Raw genomic sequence first — 16,951 nt, 5'->3', positions numbered from 1 at the left:
TTCTGTCCTCCCGCCGCCGCATTCCAATCACACGCGGCCGCCGAGAGGAGGACTACCTGTCCCTACCTCCCAAGCGGCGGAGACCGCCCACGCCATTACCGCGCCCCGGAGGCGCTTTAAATTGCGCTCGCAGCCGGTGGAGCGGGTGTTTCTGCTGGACCCTTACTGAAGACGCTGGTGTCCTTCCTGCCCTTCTGTCCTCCCGCTGCCGCATTCCAATCACACGCGGTCGCCGAGAGGACGACTACCTGTCCCAGGCTCCCAAGCGGCGGAGACCGCCCACGCCATTACCGCGCCCGTAGGCGCTTTAAATCTCGCTCGAACCCCGCGTCGCGGGAACGCATGCGGGACGCGCCGGGAGAAGCCCGGGACAAGGTCGGGCCCGTCTGTGGCCGTCAGGGGCCAAAAGAGGCCGGGCTGGGCCCCCCTCTTACATCTGCGGTTGAACAGTACCAGAGACATCTATAAGTGAGGTGCGAGACATTACTGATCTGGTCATTTATCTTGATTGTTGGCTTTTATTCTGTCCGGGAACTGTTTAACCTTACTAAGGATTATTAGATTATTATGGCTAAATCCAACCTTAGATTGTGCTCTGGGGCCGGGGGGGTGGGGACTTTGGATGCATTCCTTAAACGGGTAGAATCTGTTGTGGCTAAGGAAATCGAACTTGTAGAAAGGAGATTTTCCCTGGATCCATCTTCCCAAGCCGTTCTCCCGATACCAACTATAGAGACGTCTGTTAGCACCATCGCTCTTCCCGATCCAATGGGTCCATTTCAGGTTCCGAATGGGTGTGTTTTAGATGTTAGTTTATCAATCTCCTCTGGCTCTTCCCCTGTACCAAGTTTACCTCCTTCACCCCCAGTTACACGCACTAGGCAGCTATGGGCTACGACGGCTAATAGTAGTAAAGCTCTATCGGGGAAAAGGAAGGCTAGTAACGCCCCTAAAGGTAGCCGGCAGCAAGCAAAACAGCCTAGGAATATAAATTCCGCATCTGGGTTGGGTAGACAGGAAGCAATTGCCACTAACCAGGTTACTGTGGGCAGGGTTCAAGGAGGAAATGAACATAATGAGCAAGATTTAGTAAACATATGGGGGTACGATGTCTGAGTTTTTGAGGCTTATGGATGAACGGTTGAGGGCACTTATATCTCCAGTGATGGATAAACTTGAGCAAATAGATGGTAGACTTAATGTTATTGAAAGATACATTTCACAACAGAAAGTTACAACGCCCGGGACTAATTTACCCGTAGTTCATTCTTTAAGTACACTCACAACTACAGTTACTGATTTGGTGGACTCTATGATGACCCCAGTACCCCAAGATGCGGCACCTACTATTCTACCTACAGCCAGTGGGGAGACTAAGTCCTCTTGCACAGGCCCCTGTAAGGGAGTCTTTCTTGCTGCATCTCCCTCCGGAGGCTTGCCCGTATTCTATAATCTTGGCAAATGTCCCGAACATTAAGGATGATAGAGAGGAACACTGGACTACACTAAAAAATAAAGCCCTCCACTTCTTAACTAACAAAACAGTGCTAGGTGAACACCTGTTTAATAACTTTAAAATGGTGAGAAGGGTACCATGGGTGGGCAAGACTAAGAAGATCATGCAGGGTGGCTGTATTGTTGTGAGCTTCGGCTGTCCAGAACTGGTTGACAATATTCTGAGGCAGGCAGGATCAGCTAGGATTCACCATGACTATGTTAAAGTACTCCCATTGTTTTTTTTTATCCACCATATAACACTGGAGCTAATAGAAAGAGAGAGCACTGCACCCAGATGGTTCCCTCTATTAGTTCTGTTGCATCGAGCAACAGCTACAAGGCTTTAAGTTCACTGGATGCTTAATGACTGACTCTGTGGCGGGAGATCTTTGGACCAGGAAATGGCCAGTCCTGTCGATGATCACAGTGTGTTCGCCCTCTGATCTTGGGTCACAGGGTTCTATTTTTTCCGCAGTGATAGACAGCATTGCATCCATTGGCCCTGGAGATACGAATACCCCCCCCAGAGAAGTAGGCCCATTGGGAGCTAGAGTATACGGGGACCCTGTGGTAGGAGGTTCCCCTGAACTCACTAAGAGAGCCCATGACCATACCCTAACGTCACTGGTTTCATGGAATGTGGCAGGCTTCAAGAGTAAGGCATCATCTACAGAATGGCTGACATTTCTTGATGGAAGGGATTCAGTGCTCCTCCAGGAAACCTGGTTGAATGTTCCGGAGTATAGACCTGGATTCCTTAGTTTTAGTGTTCTTGCAATCCCAAGCCATCATGGAAGATCAAAAGGGGGACTTTTAACGTGGGTCAGACAAGACAGTAGATTTAATGTGACCCAATTAGACTCCAAAAGTAATGAAATATTGTTAATTCAAATTTGTTGCCCTGATTGCAGTGATCTCTTTGTTTTTAATGTTTACTCAAGGGGAATGCAGGGTGGGAAGGCGTCCAAAACTGTTGAAGAACTAGAAACCCTCCTTGAGCTTTATTCCATGAATGGTAATACTATAGTTGCGGGAGATTTTAATTGCTGTTTCGAACCGCTGGATAGCAATGATGTGGACCTCACCTCCGAAGAAGATAGTATATGGAACATCCCTCAGTTGACACTTCCCCCAATCAAAAAATGGACAGAGGCTGCTCTACAGCTTAAGGTCCTGTGTCTTGGACTAGGGCGGAGAGCAATAAATGGTAGATCAGCTCCTGACAAATACGGGGCTTTTACCTTTAACAATGGTCTACGTAAGAGCCGCATTGATTATATACTCACCAATAAAGAAAATTGGTCCAATCTAAAGGACATGGTGGTATTAGAAAGGGCTGAAAGCGATCATGATCCCCTCTGCCTTACATTTATTTTAGGGAAACCCGTAAGGGAGGAAACTCCTCCTGATAGGGTTGACATTGTCCTAACAAACGATGCCAGGCGCATTAGATGGGCGAACTGTTCAACGAGTGAGGCCAAGTTAACAGCAATGAGGGAACTGACTGTCCAGGCGACAAATGATCTCCAAAAATGTATAAATCAGGAGGGGGTTGTGGCAGATCTATATCCGATCCACACAATTTTTTTTAACAAGCTTAGGGCTTTTTTTTATAAAAAAAACGCCCTTTAAGTCTAATAGGCCTGTCAAGAAGGAAGATCAGTGGTATGGGAAGTCGTGCAGGACCGCGTACAAAGCTCTGGCTGTGGCAATAAAAACTAAAGATAGAGCTAGAGTTAAAAGTGTGTGTGCACTTTATAAAAAAGCACAATATGATGCCAAACGTGCTTGGAATGAGGAGTATTGGAGGGAGCTGTATTCCGCAAGTAGGGAACGCTCAATGTGTACCTTTTGGGATCAAGTGGGGTAGGGGGATTCAGAGGGGCGAACCAATTAACTATGTTTTGCTTGATCTCTGGGTCTCCCATTATGCCGCTCAGTTTGCATCTCAAGAAATGACCACGGATGAAACTGAGGGTCCTGTGTTTTCTAACTTGGGCATAGTTCCCTTACACTTCGAGAGAATAGAGGTGAGAAAGGTACTGAATTCCATCCCTAAGGGCAGAGCACCTGGTCTGGACACTAGTCCAGCTGACCTTTTTATGCACGATAAAGAGCTCTGGGACCCATATATCCAAAACCTAGCAAATGGTATCGCCAATGGCTCGCCCATACCACTTACCTGGAAAGGTGCGGTGATCATACCAATCCACAAAAAGGGGGAATGCTCTGATCCAGGTAATTACAGGCCTATTAGCTTGTTAGATTGTATTCAGAAGGTTGTTGCAAGGCTTGTTCTGCAGAGAATCCTAGCTTGGATTGAGGAGGAAGAAGTGCTGTCACCTCTCCAGGCAGGATTCCGCAGTCACACAAGTACTATAGATCAAGTTTTTAGATTCCTTTTAATTTACTGGCGGGTGGTAGTCCTTGGGGGGGTATGCTATTTGCTGCGTTCGTCGACCTCAAATCGGCGTTTTACCGGGTGCCTCGAGAAAAAATGTGGGCAGTTTTTGCAGACTAGGGCATGCTATCTAGCATCTTGTCCTTTCTTAGGAAATTACATGAGGACAGCTTTGCTCAAATCAGATGGAACCAACAGGGTAATGTCACAGATAAATTTCCTATAGAGAGGGGAGTACGTCAAGGGTGCGTACTAGCCCCAACCCTTTTTTCCCTATACATCAACAGGGTGATCAGCTACTTTATGCACCGAGCGACCGATGCTCCAAAGTTGGATGGTAAGCTGATCCCCCTGCTGATGTTTGCAGATGACACTCTTTTAATTTCCAAAACGCAGCAGGGCCTTCAACGAGCCATCAATGTGTTTGAGGTCTTCTGCAAGGATCACAGACTTGTAGTAAACATTAGCAAGATCAAGTTTATGGTACTTCACAAGTCCAAACATGTTAGAGGCAATGTGGCATTGAATGAGGTCAGACTAGAACAGACTCAGGTTTTTTCGTACCTGGGCATTACCCTTGCATCCAAATTAGTTTGGAAACCACACGTAACACAGTTGGTTACTAAGCATGCTCAGCTGACAGGGGATCTAATTAAGGAATTATTCCTTTCCCACACAAGTCCAATAACGCCCGCATTGAAAATTTATGACACTAAAATAGCCACAGCAGTTTTATATGGGGTGGAATTTTAGGGATTCAGCAATTTAGCTCATTTGACTAGGTCCCAAAACAAGTTCCTACGTGGGGTCACGGGCCTTCCAGTATCGACCCTGCTGATTCCCCACTTCTATGATTTAGGCATCCAGCGCCTGGAGGATAAGGCCCACTACAGACCAGTGGCGTACTGGAGGAGATTGTGGGTTACCCAAAACTCTCCCAGTACGCAAGGCCTTCCTAGATGTTAGAAATACCGATAAGGCTCACAAAATTCAATGGCTGTGCGAGGTAAAGTTTATGTATTCTGCCATTGGCTTGGCTAGCTTATGGGAGGACCCTACAGCAAATATCTTCCCTCCCAGGAAAACTTTAAGAGATCTTTATTGAAGCCTGGTCTCATTGAAGAGATTCGGTTCTACCATTGGTCCGTCATTGACGGCGGATTTTTTAGAACTTAAACACTCACCTGCGCATGAGGGTTACTGGGACTACATTACTGTCCCGGAGGCTAGAAAGAGATACCACCAATTTAGGGTGGGAACCTTACCAACAAATTCCTTCGCTTCTAAATGGAGAGAAGGACTTGTTCCCACCTGTCCTTTCTGCCCCACTCAAAAGGAGACCACTAGGCACATTTTATTCATTTGCCCTGAGTATAAAGTTCCTAGGCGGATATGGTTGAAACCTATCTGCCTACAGCTTAGTCTCCAAACTGGCTGTGAGGTACTAAGAATTCTTAAAACTGATACTACCCAGTCTGTGTTTATCGCAGTGGCTAAGTTTTTACATTGGACATGGAGAATCCGTTTAACCAAAACATGTCCAAGATGATTATTTTTGCCTCCCTCTGTATATATATTCTATCTGTAGTTCTTTTTTAAAATAAAAATGTTCTTAACTTTAGTCTAATGTGTATAATGGAAGCTTGAATGTATAATACCTTATACTCAATTGAACTTAAATTATATTTTTAACTTGTGGGACGGATAGTTGTTTTGTTACAAAGCCCTGGGATGTTTTTACCTATATTGGAGTTTGCAATTAATGATTATATATCCTTGAATATATTGATCTTATTTTTAACTTGCTGAAATTTTGTATTATTATTGTTGTCTTTCATGATTCATCATCGAAATAAAGACTTTTTGATTGATTGATTGACAAAAAAAATTAAAGATATGTTTTTATTTGCTGCCTTCCACACTATCAGAGACTGCAACATTGAAAATGCTGCCATTATGGTTGCTTTGTGTGAGAGTGGTGTGCCTTTCTTATGCTTAGTTTCTACATTTCCTGATAGTATTGTATCTGTCTGATAAGACCAAAAAATAATATTGATCAATGAACTCAATTTTCAGGTATGTGAATTACATTTAATTTGGAGAAACAATTGATTGGAAAGGTATATGTCTATGTGAGGATGTTATGATAGAGTATCACATATTTTTGAGAAAATATCAGAACTAAATGAGGTAATGTATGAGCGGTTTTGTGAGTGATTTTGTAAGTTTAAAAATAGGTGAGTAAGACGCTTTATGACTGTATGAGAATGAGACAGCTTGTCTGATTTGCAGACTTGGTGTGTAAGAAATTGGTTTGAAATCTGTTGTTTTGAATTAGTATGTTGTACATTTGCTGGTTACTACATAGTGTCATTGGTAGTAAGAAAACTGTAGATTAAGAGTTTAGCATTTAATTAGCAAGGCATTAGAAGATGTGGAAATATTTGATGTGCTGTTCTTAATCTGTTTTTTTTTATTCTATGTGTTGTAGTTCTGTTACCCTGTTTTGTCAGGGAGCTACAGAAACACATACATGTAGTCACTTACCCAGAAACTACTTGACATACAGCAGATTTAAACATAGTTATTGTCACATCAATATTGCTCTCTTTTCCGTAACACAGGCACTGAGGTGTCTATTTATAGTCACTTACATAGATACTTAGAAAATCATAGAGATACTAAAATAGACAGTCACATACCAGCACATTTACTGAAACGCCTCATGGTGCTGCCACAGGTGTACTCCTACAGTTTCTCAGATATATAAGTACTGACACAACCTTCTCATTTATGTAGAGAAATACTCTTTCAAACATGCTTGGCAGTACAGGTCCTGTGTGTGCACTTGACTTGAAGCTTGAGTTACCATGTTATGAGTAGAAAAGTGGGTACTATAAACAGAGTTTACTATATAGACGAATTTACTCTGTACTACACTGTTTGCAGACAGTGAAACTCTCGTGAGAAATAAACCAAAGAGTATTAAAAAGTATCTACTAAGAACAGTGGACACTCTAGTCAACATTTGTCAAAAAAATCACAATTCACTTATCTAATCAAGGTCTGAAGGTGCTAAAGATTATACTACCTGCAGCCTTCATATTGTTGTGAAAACTTTACAGATAGCCTATTTTCTGAAGTAAAATAAGCATATTTACATAGATTAGTACCTGGTGCACCTGCCACATTCTTCTATGTTACGTAGAAATTGTCATGCTAAGACAATTCTCTCTAATACCGCAAGGCTTCTTACAATACTTACTATCTACTATGAAGAATCTTTGCCCTGTTGGAAGCTTTTTCTACAGAACAAAAAAACTTGAATGGAATATACTGTCATTTGTCATACTGTCATTTGTTACTCTTCCTTTTTTTTATTTTTTTTTAAATATTTTTATTGACAAGCAGGGCAAGATGATCAACAAATACATTTTAAACAAAACATATGAGTTGTTACTCTTCCATACAAAGATTTATAATGTTCATTACCTCTTCATACCTATGATCCATTAGCAGTATATACCTTTTTTAAACACTTACAACCATTAACTGGACACCAACACTATACAATTAAGTAGAAGTAGATAAGTAATATGGAAGTTACCCACAACTATGGAAACTATAAAACAAACTAGCACACTTACTGAATGATGTCATCAGTAATGTAATCAATTATGTCAATTGAGATGTCACCAGTGATGCCAATTGAGATATCATCAGTGAAGTCATAGATGATGTCATAGAACATGTCATGAGTGATGCATTATGGGTCGTAAGCAGTGAATGGCGGGGGAGCAAATTATAGCTTGCTCTGCTAAATATAACTGATGGATTTGTACTTTTTAGCTCAAGATGTAAAAAAATGTAAACACAAAAGATCTTTCCATCACACTTAACTATATTAACTAACTAAACTTTAGTTTTATATATATATGTTAAAAAATTAAATCATAAAACTGAACGTGCCCAGAAAAAATACAATGAATAGCATGTGCAATATCAACATTTGGTCAATATTTGGTCAAGAAGTTACAGAGTCAAAATCATCTTGTTATATGTAACTCAGATAAAAATGGTAATAATATTCCTATGACCATTATGCGTTTATTTGACAGAGGCGTTAAGCATGTAAACAATGGTGACTGTTATGTGAGAAGCAGCTTAGTTATAGTGATGGAGCAAGGTTCACCACACGACGGGCCTTATTTATGAGGACGTGCATCACTTTTACGCTGCCGGTGCGTCACTTTTTGTGACGCACCGGCAAAAATTAATTTATTTTCGTGTCCTTCTTTGACTTTATTATTAGCTCGTATTACTGCATCAAGCTGCCACTGCCTCGTGCACCGGAGGATACTGCATCAAGCTGCCACTGAATCCCGCACCGCGGGACATTGCACCAGACGCAAGGGGGACTACCAGGCCTAGGGGGCCTCACAGCAGGAGCCGCACTGCACTTGCCTCACGTGCATGCCAGCCAGAGCTAAAAAGACGCCACTGCCTCCTGCACCGCGAGATACTGCATCAAGCCGCCACTGTCTCCCGCACCGCAGGATACTGCATGAAGTCGCCACTGCCTCCCGCACCGCGGACATTACACCTGACACAAGGGGGACTACCAGGCCCAGGGGGCCTCGCGGCAGGAGCTGCACCGCTCTTGCCTCACCTGCGCGCCAGCCGGCGGTAAAAAGCCGCCAATGCCTCCAGCACCGCGGGACGCGCCCGGGCCAAGCCCGGGCCAAGGGCGGGCATGTCTGCGCCTGTCAGTGGCCGGCAACGGCAGGGCAGGGCCAGGTCTCTTTGGTTTTGGTTCTTTGGGTGCCCATACTGTCTCGCCCTCTGGAATACAACGGGACACCAGGACACCAAGATCCTCATCTGTGACTCTGCAGCGTTTAAGTATGCTTTTATCAGGTTTTTAGTAAGCCTTTTGGGATGGAGGATAGTTTGAAATCAGGGGACGGGAAGATGGCCACTCCAAAAATCCTCGCAAACTTGACACTTGACAGTTTTTTTCTTCGGGCTGCTAAAGCCATAGACAAAGAAATACAGGTTATGGAGCGTCGCCTGTTGGTGGGAGGGGGGCTGGCTAGTATTACTATTGATCCAGTGACTGTGGCTGGAGCTCAAGTGAGTGACATTGAATGTAATAATTCTCCTGTGTTAAGAACCCCAGACACTGTATATATCACCCACAAACCCTGTTCAACATCACCAGTTCCACATCACCAGTTCCCTCAGTGTGAGAAGTAGCTGCTAAAAGGAAAAAAAAGGTTAAACAGCCAGACCCTATTCGCTTGGCACGGACTAGATCTAACAAAAAGGCCCAGGTAATAACCACAGAAGTTACTACTGCTGTATCAGGAAGTCAATCCCCCACCACAGGCACAACCGGCCCACACTTAACTGTAAATCAAGATCGTGTTGTATTCCCCACTGAGATTGGTGTGCCTCTAACTGCCCATTTAGAAGAAATTATAGCCAATAACTTTCTTCAGATACTCACTAGACTTGAGAAATTGGAGTTAACAGTGGCGCTACTATGCAATCTAGTTTCGGACAATCCCTTGGCGGCAGGGGCCGTAATGAAAGAGAGGGGTGGTGACACATGCGAGGGGGTAGATGGAGGTAGGGACCCCCAGGGGGGCCTGAATACAGGGTCCTCGGCACCGGGTGCCGTTCAATCTACTCGTGCAGTAGGCAAAGGACAACAAGTAGTGCTCGCAGTGCCACTAGAGCAGAACTACAGAAACAAGCAGGGCCCACGCATATAAATCACATAAATTATGCAGTGAATCTAAGCCTGCCTTCTGGATCTACAAGGCAAGAACATCACAAGTAACCTCTGGGGGGGGGGGGGGTCGGTAGTTTACAACACCACAACATCCGGTAAAACACACTCAAACTTGTGGCCCAAAATTAATTTACTTAGACAAGATGATAGTATGACATTGCACCTTCCACCGGAGTGTTGCCCTTATGTGGCAATTCTCACCAATGTTCCCCCGCTGCAAGATGGTCAAAAGGAATCACACACTGAGCTGAAAAACAAAGTCTGCTATTGGCTAACACAGAATACAAATTTTTCAAACACCCACTATCAGGATATTCTGTTCTTAAGGCGGGTAGGCTGGGTTGGTCCATTGGCAAAGTCTCTTGATGGAGACTGTATTGTTATAAACTGCAGATCCACATCTATGGCAGCACATCTGGTTGGTAGGGGGATACAATCAACAAGCCAGAAGCCGGGCCTGGGAATTAAAATGTTACCTCTTGGGCGCTTTTACTGACACCTTGATCACAGAGGAGTGGGTATCCTAGCTAGCAGGCCCACCACACAGATGACTGCCACATATAGGGAGCCCCCCTTCTGGAACTTAGCAATAGATATCAAGCATTGTCTTATCTAAACTCCCAAGATTGACCACCAGTAGCATTTACATCACCAATAATTTCTCAGGAGCCACATGCTACGCGGTCAGAGGCAACCGCAGACAATTTTAGAAATAATGCTGCTCCACCAGGGGACCCAATCAGAAAGAATAGACATCATCAACAACAAACTGATCCCATCAACAAATTAACAGGGTTCAAGCACAGGCACTCTCGTTTAATCCCCAAGATATGAAAATCCTATCATGGAATGTGGCAGGTATAAAAACAAAGTTAATTGATCCTGACTGATGCAATCTAGTAGATGACTTCCATATATGCCTACTGCAGGAGACCTGGTCTGTAGTGCAAATGCACAGGGTGGGGTTTACCACATATAGTATCCAAGCTAAGCAGTCAACAGTTGGTCGCCCTGCTGGCGGCCTTATGATATGGGTAAAAAACACAGCAGCATGTAAAATTAAGATGTTAAGCAATTATTCAGATGAAATACTTGGGATTGAACTGTGCTCGCTGAACGGTTATTTAATATATACAACCGTTTCAGTAGTGCCCATAAGCTTTCCGGGACTATAACTACACTCACTAATTATCTCAACACCCTCAAGGGGAAACACCAAGTGATAGTTACAGGTGAGTTTAATACAACATACAAACCTGTTGACTATATGCAGGACTTACTAGCAGATGGAGATGAAGCTAGAGGGATCGCTAAGCTCCAGATATCACCAGTCAAGAAGCGTACTAGGGTTGGAGAACAGATTCTCTCATTTACTATTGGCTATGGGGTACGTGCCTGCAACGGCAGGACACGCTCTGACAAAGAAGCACGTCACACCTTTTAGAGGGGTGACAGAAAAAGTAAAATCGATTATAGCATTATTGATCTCCAACTATGGGCAAATGTCAATGATATGGTCATTCTAAACCCGGAAGACAGTGACCATAATGCTTTGGCACTTACACTGTCTGGCTTATCATTACTACAAGGCCAGCCACAGTACAAGAGCACCCCAGTTATTACTAGTAATATTGACAAAAGGGTCAAATGGCCAATGATACTCGTGGATCAAACCGCTCTGCCAAAAATATACTCAGAAGTAGAGCAGGTCTTTTCTAATTTGAGTAACGGTGACAATCGTAAAGATGACATTCTGGCCATATTCCTACAACTAAATGCCACACTTAGACCTTTCTTTTATTGAGAGATAGTAAGACCCAATCAGCTCGCAGAACCGCTCCATGGTTCAACGAGGCTTGCAAAACAGCAAGGGATGATCTTTTCGCAGCAGTGAAGTCAAGACTTCATTTAGACATTAGTGATTGTAGGAAGCTCTATAATATTGCTCAAAACAAGGCCAAAAGAGACTGGGAATCAGAAAATTGGAGAACGCTTGTGGAGGCATCAAGACAAAAGAGTAGCCAATTGTTCTGGCATCTTTTGTCAAAGGGGTCACCTGGATTAGAAGCAGCAAACGATTTCCACATACAGGCCTATGTGTGGTAAGAGTACTTTGAACACTTATATGCAGGACAGGGTGAAACCTCTGATCTGGGTCAACAACATAGATCGTTAAACCCGTCATCAATGGAGGAGACTGCTATTACTCTAAAGGAAACGATAACAGCAATAAGGTCACTACAACAAGGGAAAGCCCCGGGTTTGGACAAGCTTCCGGGATACTTGTATAGGGCTGAGCCGGTAATATGAGGACCTCTACTACAAGTGGTTTTCAATATCATTTTGAGTGGAGGAGAGATACCGGCATCCTGGAGAGGCGCCAAAATCATCCCCATTTACAAAAAAGGGGAAAAATATTCTCCTAAACACTATAGGCCGATCAGCCTTATTGATGTCTCCCAAAAGCTTTTCTGTAAAATCGTCCTGAATAGGATCCAAATTTGGTTCAAAAGAGAACTACAACATGAGTTAATTGAAAGCACAGGTGCACCATAAAGTAAACAGGTTTATCAATAAGAATTATTACAAATGTGAATGTCCAGAAAGTCCGTTTTGTTTAGATGATTTATTTTTCAATAAAGTGAGAATAGGACAGCCGACGCGTTTCGTCCCTGCCGGGACTTCTTCAGGGCAAGAGATAAGTCAATGTCCAGGATAAAGTATGAAAACCAGTTGGGTTGCCGACAGCTCTGTCAATCTCTATTATCAATAACAATGGTGGTTATCCACGTGAGTATTCATGAAGCAAATCAGTCACTAAAACTCATGTGTACGTGGAGTCTTGGCAAAGATGCTATGGATACGCTATCCACATTACTCAGAGGAAATGGTTATATATCCAATTGTCTCTTCAGAATGAATATATGGTGCACCAACAATACGATGTGCACTGAATCTATGGGTGGCTACAAATCCCTTACAGCCGATATTCTGATATCAAAAGCAAATGTTCGTGATTCTTCCTCCTTGGTTCTAAGAGAGCACTATCGGCGTTTAACAAAGGGAAGATTAGGCATCCAAATATCTCATTGGATAAATATGTGGAGCACCAACAAAACGTTGTGCTTAAAATCTAAAAAATGGGCAAGAGCCCCTTGCAATAGATGTTCTGACTTCAAGCGAAAATATTCATGATTCTTCCTCATTAATTCTTGAAACAAATGAGAAAAAGCGGAAGATAACCGCCCACACGAACCGTCCCCTCAGTATGGATAACGCCTGATGATCGTCCATCAGGCGTTATCCATACTGAGGGGACGGTTCGTGTGGGCGGTTATCTTCCGCTTTTTCTCATTTGTTTCAAGAATTAATGAGGAAGAATCATGAATATTTTCGCTTGAAGTCAGAACATCTATTGCAAGGGGCTCTTGCCCATTTTTTAGATTTTAAGCACAACGTTTTGTTGGTGCTCCACATATTTATCCAATGAGATATTTGGATGCCTAATCTTCCCTTTGTTAAACGCCGATAGTGCTCTCTTAGAACCAAGGAGGAAGAATCACGAACATTTGCTTTTGATATCAGAATATCGGCTGTAAGGGATTTGTAGCCACCCATAGATTCAGTGCACATCGTATTGTTGGTGCACCATATATTCATTCTGAAGAGACAATTGGATATATAACCATTTCCTCTGAGTAATGTGGATAGCGTATCCATAGCATCTTTGCCAAGACTCCACGTACACATGAGTTTTAGTGACTGATTTGCTTCATGAATACTCACGTGGATAACCACCATTGTTATTGATAATAGAGATTGACAGAGCTGTCGGCAACCCAACTGGTTTTCATACTTTATCCTGGACATTGACTTATCTCTTGCCCTGAAGAAGTCCCGGCAGGGACGAAACGCGTCGGCTGTCCTATTCTCACTTTATTGAAAAATAAATCATCTAAACAAAACGGACTTTCTGGACATTCACATTTGTAATAATTCTTATTGATAAACCTGTTTACTTTATGGTGCACCTGTGCTTTCAATTAACTCATGTTGTAGTTCTCTTTTGAACTGACATTGTGTTGGCGGGTGTCGTTTCGGTGTGCACATGATCCCCACCCAAGGGTTGAGATAAGGGGAATTTTCTCACATAAGTGGCAAAAAAATATTTTGTATCAGGTGCATTAGTGTCAAGGTTCCGCCAGCTATCATGCTATAGAAGGATCCAAATTTGGATTGAGGATAATAATGTCCTGTCAGATCGACAGGCAGGCTTTAGGGCATCCACCAGCACAATCGATCAAGTCTTCAGTTTTCTTATGCTCATATGGAAGGAAGTGACTGAGGGCAGAGGTCATCCGTACGTTGTGTTCGCGGATTTAAAAACAGCTTTCGATTCGATCGATATCACCCAATTGTGGTCCACTCTGAAAGACATTGGCCTCCCACCAGACCTGCTTAACATTCTGATCCGAATACCTTTGCAAAGGTTAGGTGGCACCTGGATGGAAATCTCTCCAAGGATATAAGGATAAATAAAGGTGTTCATCACGGCTGCGTTCTGGCCCCAACATTGTTCACTCTTTTTATTAATGGGTTGATAGGGGAGCTGTTCAATTGTGGTGGTGATCCCCCAAAATTAGCAGGCAGTGTATTGCCCTGTCTGCTTTTTGCGGATGACACCCTACAGCATATGAACATCATCAATGTTCAAAACGTCCCCGAAACTAAATTTTCTTTTTTTTTGGTTGCTCCTGTTGAGCCCTTTGTACTGAATCATTTTTGTTCCCCCCCCCCTCCAAAAAAACAAAAAAAAAATATAAAACAACAAAAAATAAAAAATAAAGTTCTTTTCAGAACTACCTTCCCTTTATGAAAAATTGCTAGCATGTTTAGCACTCTGGCAACCTCTATTTCTTTTGGTTCGCTTCCCCGTTCGCTCCCCGGTACGCGAACTGGGAGCGAACCCAAAAAATAAAAAAAAATAAAAATAAAAAAAAGAAGAGTAAGTATAAGGGAAGTAAACAGAGAGTAATGTTAAAAGAAAGACAGCTATAGGGAGTAAACCAGAGATACTGTTTAATAGATTTATTTACCGAAGAAAAGATGGAAGAGGGTATGAGTAGAAGAATAACAAAGAAGAGTTTCTTAGAGAATATGAGTGAATGTTCAAAATAAGATTAAAATATGTGGAATAACAGAGAGAAAAAACAGAAAGCAGAAAAGAAGAAGTAACAGAAAAAGAATAATTGAAACAGCAAAGAAATGTAAATAACATAGGGCCATATTATCAACATAGGCAATAAAAGTTTTGCAGCTTTTATTGGCAGAAATGTGTCGCTAAAGCCGCTTTTGCGGCAGAAAACTGCCGCTAAAACCACTTTTGCAGCAGTTTTCTGCCGATAAAAACAGCAATAATTTTATTGGCTGTGTTCATAATATGCCCCTTAGTGTGCTTCAACTACACAGAAAAAGCATAATGAACAAGTAGTGAAAGAGTGATCAGTCAAAGACACTAAGAGTAATAGAGATGGAGTGAGTGAACAAGAGTGAGGAACTATGAGAAGAGAGGGACTGAGAAAAGGAGTGGAAGGAGTAGAGTAAGTAGGTACTAGAGAAAGGAATGAGGGAAGTAGCAAAGGCAGGAAACTGAGGGTTAAAGAAATGAAGCTGTGGAACTAATAGTAGGTGAATGTGATAGAAATGTAACGAAAAGAGTGCAAAACATTTACCTTATAATTGTCGTTAAGTTAGTCACTTGTTATTTTTATACTTTCAATCTGTGAAAGAGAGAACAAACATTTGAAAAATATTAAAACATGTTTTTAAAAATTAGAAAAGACAAGGGAAAAGATTGAAGGACAAACAGTTTTTCAACAACTTTGACACTTACAGAAGCCTCTGCTTCTCCATGCCCCTACACAGTCCTAAAAATATACATTTTAAACTAACAGTATCTTGATGCAGATGAAGTGAGGCCTATCTTGCAACATGGTGCATCTTTTGCATCACTGCTGCATCGGTTTCATGTGGCACAGGTTTTTTACAGCTTGATATATCTGCCTAGATGCATCAAGTTGTAAATATGTCGCCACATAGCAAATCTTTTGCACCGCCACTGCGTCACAAAAGTGACGCACAGCGGCGCAAAAGAGGCACACACCTATCATAAATCTGTCCCTAACATTTTAAATGATTAATTCAGGATGACGATAAGGTGTGGCCTCTCCAGAGGTTTGTTTAAGGTGAGGCCTACTCAGGGTTGCAGATCAAATTTACGCTTGTTGAAGAATACAAAGGAGATAATACATGTGAAAGCCTACCAATGAAGTAAGTCATGTCCACTTCACTCTTGAACAAAGGCCAGACCTCTTCTGTGTCCGTGGACAGACCTAAACTTCATCTGCACAATGTCATTCGTAAACTTAGGAAACACAGGTGATGTAATTGAAAAACGTGCAATTTCTTTTGCTCATTTCACAATCACATCACTTGTGTTTCCTTTGCTTAGGTATCTCATTGTGCAGATGTAGTCCAGCATATGAAACAGTACCCAGAAGTGCAGCACTGCATGCAACAACTTTGACACTTACAAAAGCTTCAGCTTCTGCATGCCCCCTACACAGTGCTAATTATATACATTTTAAACTGATGGTATCTTGCTGGAGATGAACTGAAACCTATCTTGCAACATGGTGCATCTTTTACACAAAAGTGACCCACAGCGGAGCAAAAGAGGCGCACGGCCATCATAAATCTGACCCTAACATTTTAAATGATTGTTTTAAGATGCCGATAAGGTGTAACCTATCCACAGATTTGTTTCAGGTAAGTCCTACTCAGGGTTGCAGATGAAATTTAGGTTTCTTGAAGAATACAGAGGAGATAATACAAGTGCAGGCCTACCAACGAAGTGAGTCATGTCCACTGCACTCTTGAACAAATGTCAGACCTCCTCTGTCTCCAGGAACAGGCCTAAACCTCATCTACACAATGTGATGTGTAATGTTAGGAAACACAGGTAATATAATTGAAAAACGTGCAATTTTTTTTGCTCATTCCACAATCATATCACCTGTGTTTCCTTTGCTTAGGTATCTCATTGTGGAAATGTAGTCTATCATATGAAAGACTACGTAGAATGTGAGCACTATATGCAACAAGTTTGACACTTACAGAAGCCTCACCTTCTCCATGCCTCCTACACAGTTCTACATGTACATCATAAATACAAACAGTACAGAATTAATTATACA

The sequence above is a fragment of the Lissotriton helveticus genome, chromosome 6, assembly GCF_964261635.1.
Source record: "Lissotriton helveticus chromosome 6, aLisHel1.1, whole genome shotgun sequence".
Taxonomy (NCBI): domain Eukaryota; kingdom Metazoa; phylum Chordata; class Amphibia; order Caudata; family Salamandridae; genus Lissotriton; species Lissotriton helveticus.
This window is presented reverse-complemented; position numbering follows the sequence as displayed.